Source organism: Bos taurus, chromosome 7, assembly GCF_002263795.3.
Source record: "Bos taurus isolate L1 Dominette 01449 registration number 42190680 breed Hereford chromosome 7, ARS-UCD2.0, whole genome shotgun sequence".
Lineage (NCBI taxonomy): Eukaryota > Metazoa > Chordata > Mammalia > Artiodactyla > Bovidae > Bos > Bos taurus.
This window is the reverse complement of record NC_037334.1, coordinates 1977357-1986267: the sequence shown is the minus strand read 5'-3', so window position 1 is coordinate 1986267 and position 8911 is coordinate 1977357.

Genomic DNA, 8911 nt, shown 5'->3' with positions numbered 1-8911 from the left:
GCATGTCACCCTGAGTAGATTTTTGTCAGGAATGCAGGAGAGGGATTGAATGTCCTCAGTCTAACCACAATTTCTCCATTGTTTTAGGAAAGAACATACTAGATCTCATATGATTGTTTGGGGAAAAAATGTCTCATCTACTCAGGCTGGTGAGCAGCATGCAGAGCAGACTACGAGGACAGGACACAGACCACAGGACCCAGAAGTGGGGCGTGGGATGGACACAGAACATCCCCTGATCAGTAACAGAGAGCAGGCCTCCATTCCAGCATCAGTAGTATGTGGACTGGCAGGGACTCAGTAGTGGCTGAACCGCTAGAGCTCAGCATCTGGGCAAAGTCTCTGCATCCAAACCGAGCTAGGCAGGCTGGAGCTGCTGCTATGGACAAAAGTAACAGGGAGCCCCAGGGGAACGAGCCCAGGTACATGTGCCCAGGTGCCACCACAGCCCTGTGTCTCAGCACCCACCCCACCTCCTATCCATCCTCCCAGAATCCTGGTGCTCTTCCCAAAACCTGGAACCAGTCTCTCTATTCCTCACTGAAACCCAAGTCCCATAAGAGTCAGGGCAACTGCTTTGGCCTGATCTTCAAGGTCTGTTATTCAGCCTAGACCACTCTTCCTGGGTTCCCCACCACCACCAGCTCCACACGCCTTCCTTTCTCCAAGAACCGGGTCTTCAGACCTGGGTCCACATTCACTAACTCTTGATGCAACCTTAGGCGAAGCAGTTACCTGCCTGTAAGATGGAGCAGCAGTGCCACGATGTAAAGTCACTCTGCTCCAACGTGAGCAGGCTTCCCACTGCTTCTTCTGCCCGCTGCTGGTCACCTTCTCCCAACTGCCCCGACCGGGACGAAGCAGGAAACTAGGTCCTAAGAGAGCCAGCCACGTCCCTGGCCTTAGTGGATCCAATCAGAGTGACCCTCAGTGTTCTGGAGTGGAAAGTCCCTCTATCCCATGGGTGCCTAGGGAGGAGATGGAGCTCTTCTCCGGGAGGGAGTGGTGTGAAGGTGGATGGTTGGGAGCTGCTTCCCTGGAGTAGGGAGGGGGCAGCTAGGCTAAGGATGAGCCCAGCATTCAGAAGGAGCAGAGCCAAGAGAATCCCAGAGGACTGGAGCTGGTTCTTAGTGATGTCATCGCAAGCCTCTCTGGACTTGGCAGTAACATGAGCCAATAAATTCCCTTTAGAGCTTAAGCTAGTTTAAGTAGGATTTTCTGTCACTTACAGAAATTCCCAGTGGAACCCTCAGGAACTCCAATCCTGGACATGGCCCTGGTACACATACCATCAACTCCATGAACTCATCTGGGGTCTTGGGACAGATGTCTGCCCCCCCATCTCATCTGCTTCCTTGAATGCTCAGACAAAGGCCATATCACAGGCAGCTTTGCATACTCAGAGCCTTGGTAGTGCTCCAATGTGTAAGCTTAATTAATGGTCAATCTCAGACGGAAGTAATTCAGAATTCAAGTATGGGGACACCCCAAGATTCAGCCTGCATCCCAATTCCTCCTGAACCTCCTCACCAACTAGAAGAACATGCAAGTGCTAAGAGAGGATTTTGAAAGAGAGTCGGGGTGCATCTGGAAGCTTCTGTTTCATACCATGAATGCAGCCCCCTCCATTGTAGAGGGGTGTGGTGTGCCACCCCCTTCACCTCTGGTCTACTGAGGGCACTTTCAGGGGGTAACTTGGAGGTTTTGGGCACTGAAGACTGAGGTCAGACCCCCCCACTTGGGAGCCAGTGCCAGCTGATAGAGGGACCAGTGTCGTGTTCGTGGAAGCAGACTTCGGAGGGAATTGCTGTACTGGGATCACCCCGCCTCTCAGTGCCCCAGGGCCAAGGATGCTCCGGGGACCAGATGTGGTGGGACATGGAACCCCCAGGCTGAGAGGATGTGGAGCTCAAGGGGAGTCTGCATGCAATGAATCTGTAGGAACCATGAGGACAAAAAAAGACACCAGTGGAGGAAAAAGCACATGGCTCACCTGCTAAGCAGCTGCAGTGGCCCCTGAGCATCCAGCCCACCCACCCCCTCCTGGGGAAGCACTCTGTCTCTTCCTGAGGGACCCATGGGATAGGGAACCTTCCGTCCCAGGACCCTCACAGTCATGGAGCTGGAACCTTCCAGTAACCATCAAACAGCACACATGAGAGAGACAGCCCAACGCCGGCCAGGCCAAGAGCAGGCAGCCAAGCCACCCTGATCGGCAAGGTCGGGGGAGAAGCTCCACAGGAGAAACAGCACAGAAGGCAACCTCAGCAAGTTCCCACGGCAGGAGTCCAGCCAGAAGCCAGCCCAGCAGGACAAGGCAGAAGTTGGGCCACGCTGCCGAATTAAGAGTTTAGTCACAGCCTTGACCTGGTCGTGCTGATTTGGGGATGAAGTCTGTGCGAGACCCATCACCGGAGAGCTGAGAGGGCGTGAGACCAGCCGGCATTTTCCTCCAGAGAGGGCAGGGTGTCCTCCAACCAGCACACATTAAGAGGAAGGTAGGAAAAAAAAAAAAGAGGAAGGTAGAAGAAAAACACTGTTGCAATTTGGTTCCATTTCAGGGGTGTTTGCTCCCCAGGTTAGTTGCATACATGTTTGGCCTCCACCAGCTGTGCATGAATGTGCCTGTCCCCTGCATCTCACCAGCACAAAGTTTTATGGCATGCATTTATTTTTTATAACAATAACTGGGAAAAGTGAAAATGCATTATTGGTTGGCATTTTTTAATGATTTAAAGTGAAGCTTCCTGAGACATTGGTTTATCGCTTTAGTTTCCATTTAGATAAAATTCCTGTTTCACTTGCTTTGGATACTGTGTCCTGGAGGATGAGAGTTGTAGCAAGCCCTTATGTTTGTGTTAACTTTCTCATCGTCTTTATGGAACCTGTTATTTCCCATCTGTTGCTGCTTTTTATCTTGGTTGTGTTCCATTTCAATCTGCAGAGCTGCTTTGTTTTGCTGTTATCCCGTCACTTGTCACATCACTGGGTCAAGGCACAGGCTCCGAGGCTGGTGGACTGAGTTCCAAGCTGGTGAAGCCCTTGTACCACAACTTCAGGCAAGATCCTCACCTCCCTAGTCAAGAGTATCGTCTGTACGATGGAAATAGTAGCTGGTAGCCATGAGCGATAGAAAGAACTATCTATGTAAAGCTCACTGCACAGTACATAGTCCCTAACACATAGTAAGCATTTTAAATCTTCACATTACTACCACTTTCACTTAGCATTTTCTTCCTTCCAGAGATGAGACAACAGGCAAACGCTTTGCCATACCACTTGTTCATTTAAATTTGAAATCATGAGGAATTTATCATAATGTCTGGGATATGATTGGGTTAAGATTTCCTTTCTCCCTAGATTAGAATCCAATTTTCCCACCTACATTTATTTAATGGTTCCTCCATACAGGGACAGATGACTTGTAAATTTATCTTAAAACCTGGAAATTGCTTGCCTATTCATTTCCTTATTTATTAATATTTGAACTTCAGCTTCAGATATTTAAGCTAAAACCATACTCCTCAGATCACAGCTTTGTTAACACAGATGCAGGCAAGCCCCTGATTAAGCCCACTTAATTTTTCCCTTCTTTCCATCTACTCTTCTCACTGCCTCCCTCCACAGGCACATGCTCTGTCTGATTCAACCTTAAAGATGCAGGCTTCCCTGTGTAGTACGCGTGGAACCCTCCTCATGCTGCCTTGCATAAACAACTTTGAGCTGCAAACTCTGCTCCAATCCTACTTTCTTCTCTTAACACAGTTTTTGAGCTCTGTTTATGGAACTTATGAATAACTGGTCCAGAGTTCCTTCACGTTGCTTTGTACACAATAGTTTGCACTCAGCACGTCGAACTTGTCATGTACCTTTGGCTGTGAACCTGGAGCCATCTCCAGCATTCTGCTAACAGAAACAATAGCGTAATAAACATGGCCATGCACGTCCCTTCAGGCACCCCTGTGGAAGCGTCTCTAGGATTCCTGGGTCAGAGGACACGTTCACAAAACTCTGAAATTGTCGCCAGAAGCACACCCCCCAATCAACCATTCCTGAAAATCCCGGCACACATCCCACTGATGCTTGGTATCATCCACCTTTCCAATGTTGCCACTCTGCTGGGTATTCAGTGGCACCTCACTGTGGCTTTCACTTGTGTTTCTTTGACCCCTGGTGTGTTCAAATCTCTTCAAACACTTGCTGGCCATTTGGGCATCATCTCCTTATAAGAACTGTCTTTTCCTCCCCTCTCCCATTTTTCTATTGTGCTGCATGTCTTTCTCTTAGTAACTGGCAGAAGACCTTTCTATATTCTAAAAAGTAATCCCTTAGCAGTTGTGAGCATCACAAATATCACCTCCCAGTCTGCACTCTCTTGACTTGGGCTGTGGAGTTCTTCATTGAACAGATATATTTAACTTTGATTTAGCCAAAAGCATCAATTTTTCACCTCTGATTTGCATTTTGGCGAGTTTTATTTTAAAAAGTCTCTGCACCACTCTAGATCTCAAAAGATGTTATCCTGCATAATCTTCTGCCGGCTTTAAAGCTTTACTTTCCATCTGTCAGCCTTTAATCCATCCAGAGACCCCCCTAGGATATCGGGGTGAAGTAGAGTCCAGTTTTAAAGCCCATTTTCCCAGCCTCATCCACTAAATAGCCTGTCCTTCCCCCTTTTCTTTGTGATGCCACCTGTACCGTATTCCAAATCCCCATGTCCACCAGGTCTGTTTCAGCTTCTCCGTTTCATGCTATTGACATCCCAGTCTATCCCATGACCAGGACCACAGTCTCCAGGACACGCCGTGACAGAGAAATTTTGAAAGATCAAGTTACCTCTTCTTTTGTTTTTTTGTTTTGACAAGCATTCTGATTTATTACTTGTCTTCAACGGACCTATTAGACTTAGTTCTCAAATTCTTTATTCAAGATGCCATGAATATCTTGATTAATGTGTCTCAATCTTCACCTGGTTCAGCGAGTGCTGCAGAGGGCCAGGGACCTTGAGGAAAGTGCTGTCGCCCTGCAAGCCTCCTCTCTCCTCAACAGTCCTTGCTCTGCCCAAGCAGGGTTTTTCCCAGCCAGGAATGCTCCAGAAGTTCCTCCCCTCGCCTGACTTTTCCTGGCTTCACTGGGTGGTAGGCAGGTGTGTTCTTTTCATATGCAAAGAGTTCTGTGTTCTTCCATTTGGGACTTTCATGATGCCCTTGAAGAAGTCTGATTAGCAAACTAGATTGATTGTTTAATAATTGGAAACACCCTGTTTGCCTAATTTCTTTTTTCTAAAACAAGAAATGAAAAACTTTTTCCTACCTGCTCAGATTCCTTTCTCATTCACATCCTTTTTTGCTTTTATATTTCCGTGTCTTTCAAAAATAAAGAAGATGGAAAGAGTCAAGTAATATGTGGAGACAAAAAGTAGGAAAGGATTAAATGTGAAAGAAAAGAAGGGATGAAAATGGTAAGGTTGCTAAATTTGCTTCCTTGGAATGTAGACTGAGTGGCAGATGGTCACTGGATCAAAGCTGGGGGGAGGGCATCCCACCACATCTCCCAGACCTCAAGGCTTCTGCCATTTCTTTCACTCGAGGGCACCTAGTTTGGGGCTCATGGCCTTCCTCCACCTTGTGATGACCATAATGGGATTGAATTTGATACCTGATTGTGAAGGACAGGGAAGCCTGGCACGCAACTGGTCCATGGGGTCGCAAAAAGTTAGACGCCACTTAATGACTGAACAACAACAACAGCAATTTATGAACAATTTTGATAAACTGGAGTACATACCAAGGTGGAGATCTAGGATGATGTAGGGTCTGGAAACCTTATCACATGAGAAATAGTGGCAAGACCTACATGTGCTTGGCTTGGAGTGACTCACCTCTTCTTATTTGATAGTTCCATATACATTTGGCAATGAGCTTGTTGATTTCCTCAATAATTCCAGCTGAAATTTTCATCTGGATTGCATATAATGCCTACATGAATCTGGGAGACTCGAGAGCCTTGTAACAGTAAGAAATCTCACCTGTACACACAGTAATCTCTCCTTTTATGTCATATACTAGAAGTTTCCATTTTTCTACAGAAAAGTCCTCTATATTCTTTGTTATGCTTTTTTTTGCCATTGAAAATGGTGACTTTTTAAAATTTCTTGATCATTTTTCATTAAGAATTTGTTCCTATAAAGCATTTTATGGCATTTTTGAATATCAATATTTTTCCAGTACATTTGCTGCATAATATATGTTTCCTCAGTTCTTTTTCAGTAAAGATAATTTGTCTGGTTGATAACGTCTCATTGTTTGACAGAACCAGTTGAGGGTTTGGCTAGTAGCCAGCTGTTTTTGGATTGTTTGAAGAGAACCCTATAAATTTGTAGTCTAGGAGTAATTCTGCTGTTGCTTCAAAACCTGGAGTTTCAATAGACCTTTAAGTACTGGCTCTCTTACAAAGTTATGTGCAAACCAAGGAGACGTCTGTATTTTCCACTTCAAAATTGAATCAATAAAAACAGAACTCCATGCTTTATAAAAAATATTTACAGGCTTTCCCTTCAGTCAGTTTATTCATTCATTATACAGGACACAACTCAGGAACAATTGAATAGAATAGATACTTCAGGGGATGCGTAGGGGGAGAGTTCCATGCTTAATCCAGATGTACCACCCTCCCAGCATCTCAACATGGCCACTGGGACTTATTTTTTAGGTGGTTGTTGCTGATATAGCAGGAGGTTGTTGGTGTCTGTAAGCTGATGATGAAAACTTGCTTAAGTGACTTGTTGGTTCTATTTTTTGGTCTGTTGATTGGGTTGAGCTTAATGTATATGTAATGTTATTCCCTCCTTGTAATGAGGATTTAATCTCTTTCCTTCCAATTCTTGCAGGTATTATGTCATTTCCATTCCAGAGAGTATTGGTGCCAAAACCCCAAATACGGTGTCAACGGTGGGGACAGTATGGGCCTTATCACCCAGCCTTGCTCATAGTGCAGATGCTACCCCCAAGTATCTTGTCTGCTGTAGGCTTTTGAAATATAGTAGCTGTTATGAAGGTAAAGCGGAGAAGGCAATGGCACCCCACTCCAGTACCCTTGCCTGGAAAATCCCACGGACGGAGGAGCCTGGTAGGCTCCAGTCCATGGTGTCGCTAAGAGTCAGGCGCGACTGAGTGACTTCACTTTCACTTTTCACTTTCATGCATTGGAGAAGGAAATGGCAACCCACTCCAGTATCTTGCCTGGAGAATCCCAGGGACAGAGGAGCCTGGTGGGCTGCCGTCTCTGGGGTCACAAAGAGTTGGACACGACTGAAGCGACTTAGCAGTAGCAGTAGCAATGAAGGTAAAGAAGCTTCCATCTATTTCTAGTTTTATGATAGTTTTTAAAAAATCATATGTAAGCATTGGAGTGTTTTTCTGAACCTGGTAAAATAATTAAGATCAGCACTTTATTAAAAATATAATATTTAATTTCATTTATGCCAATGTCACCATCTATTAAAGAAATTAATGATCACTTTTTCAAGTGCAGCTTTGAAAATAGTATTTATAAGTGTTTACTGACTAAGTGTGGAGTAGGAAATGGCAACCCACTCCAGTATTCATGCCTGGAAAATTCCATGGACAGCAGAGTCTGGTGGGTATATATGACTCCATGGGTATATATGAATCTTTGAGACTCCATGACTATAGTCCAAAGATGGAGTCTCAAAGATTCAGACACAACTGAGCAGGCATGCCTATTGACTACCTAATCCATTTTCCTCATAAAGTAAATATTTACTCCATGGTTCAAATTTTATATATATATTTAATTTTTTATATATATATATATATATGTAAGACAAGTGTACACATTTTTCTCATGAATACCTAGAAAGATTTGGAGAAGCCAGGAAGACACTGTAAGGTAACAAATCAGGTGGGGAGGATGAAAAACTAGCCTGGGCCACGAGCTCTATCCCAGCCCTGCTGGGCACACTTTGCAGGAGTGGAGACACCTCTGCACTTAAAGAACTAAAGTGAGACTTCAGGGACGAGTGCGCGTTTCCGACTGCACACACAAGAGAGATGGCTTCAGGGTTGGGAGGTCCGCTTGCTGTGGCCAAGGAATGGGGTGAAGGGCTTTCAGAGTGACGGCTCCTCCGGGCCCCATAGGCAACCCAGAACTGGAGCACTGGTGTGTGCCACAGCTGGGCAGGTTAGGGTCAGGCCCACTAGGGTGACCTGAAGAAAAGCGTCAGTTCAAGGTGAACTGGCTGGCCTGGAGCTACTTCCTCCCCTCCACAGCCCTCAGTCACTGAGCACCAGACAACTCCAACCAAACAGAAAAGTTCTCAGAAGAGTGCGTTCCCCAGGGCACTACAGATGATGCGTGAGGGGCAGGACTCCTTAGTCAGGAGGCGGCTCAGAGTAGCCAACAAGCCCAGAGCATGAAGGGCCACACTGAGCTCTTTGCACTGGGGCCCAAGAGGTGGTCCAAGGCACTGAAACTAGCCTCCTCCATACTGTGCCCAGCTTGAAAGATGCGTGATGCCCCCAGGGAAAACTAGCAACGGTGTTTTTCACTGGATCTTCCCTGGTGCCTGGTGGCTCAGTTAGTAAAGAATGAGCCCACAGTGCAGGAGACCTGGGTTGGATCCCTCGGTCAGGAAGATCCCCTGCAGGAGGGCATGGCAACCCACTCCAGTATTCTTGCCTGGAGAATCCCCATGGACAGAAGAGTATAGCAGGCTGTAGTCCATGCGGTCGCCAAGTGTCAGACACGACTGAGCAACGACAAAGTACACACATCTTTCTCTGAACCAATAAAGAATGTGAACCAGACCTGTAAACTTGTAGTCCATAGGCAAACCCACATGTGGCTTTGTTTCACTGGTTCCATGTTTTTAAGCTTCTGGAAATGGATT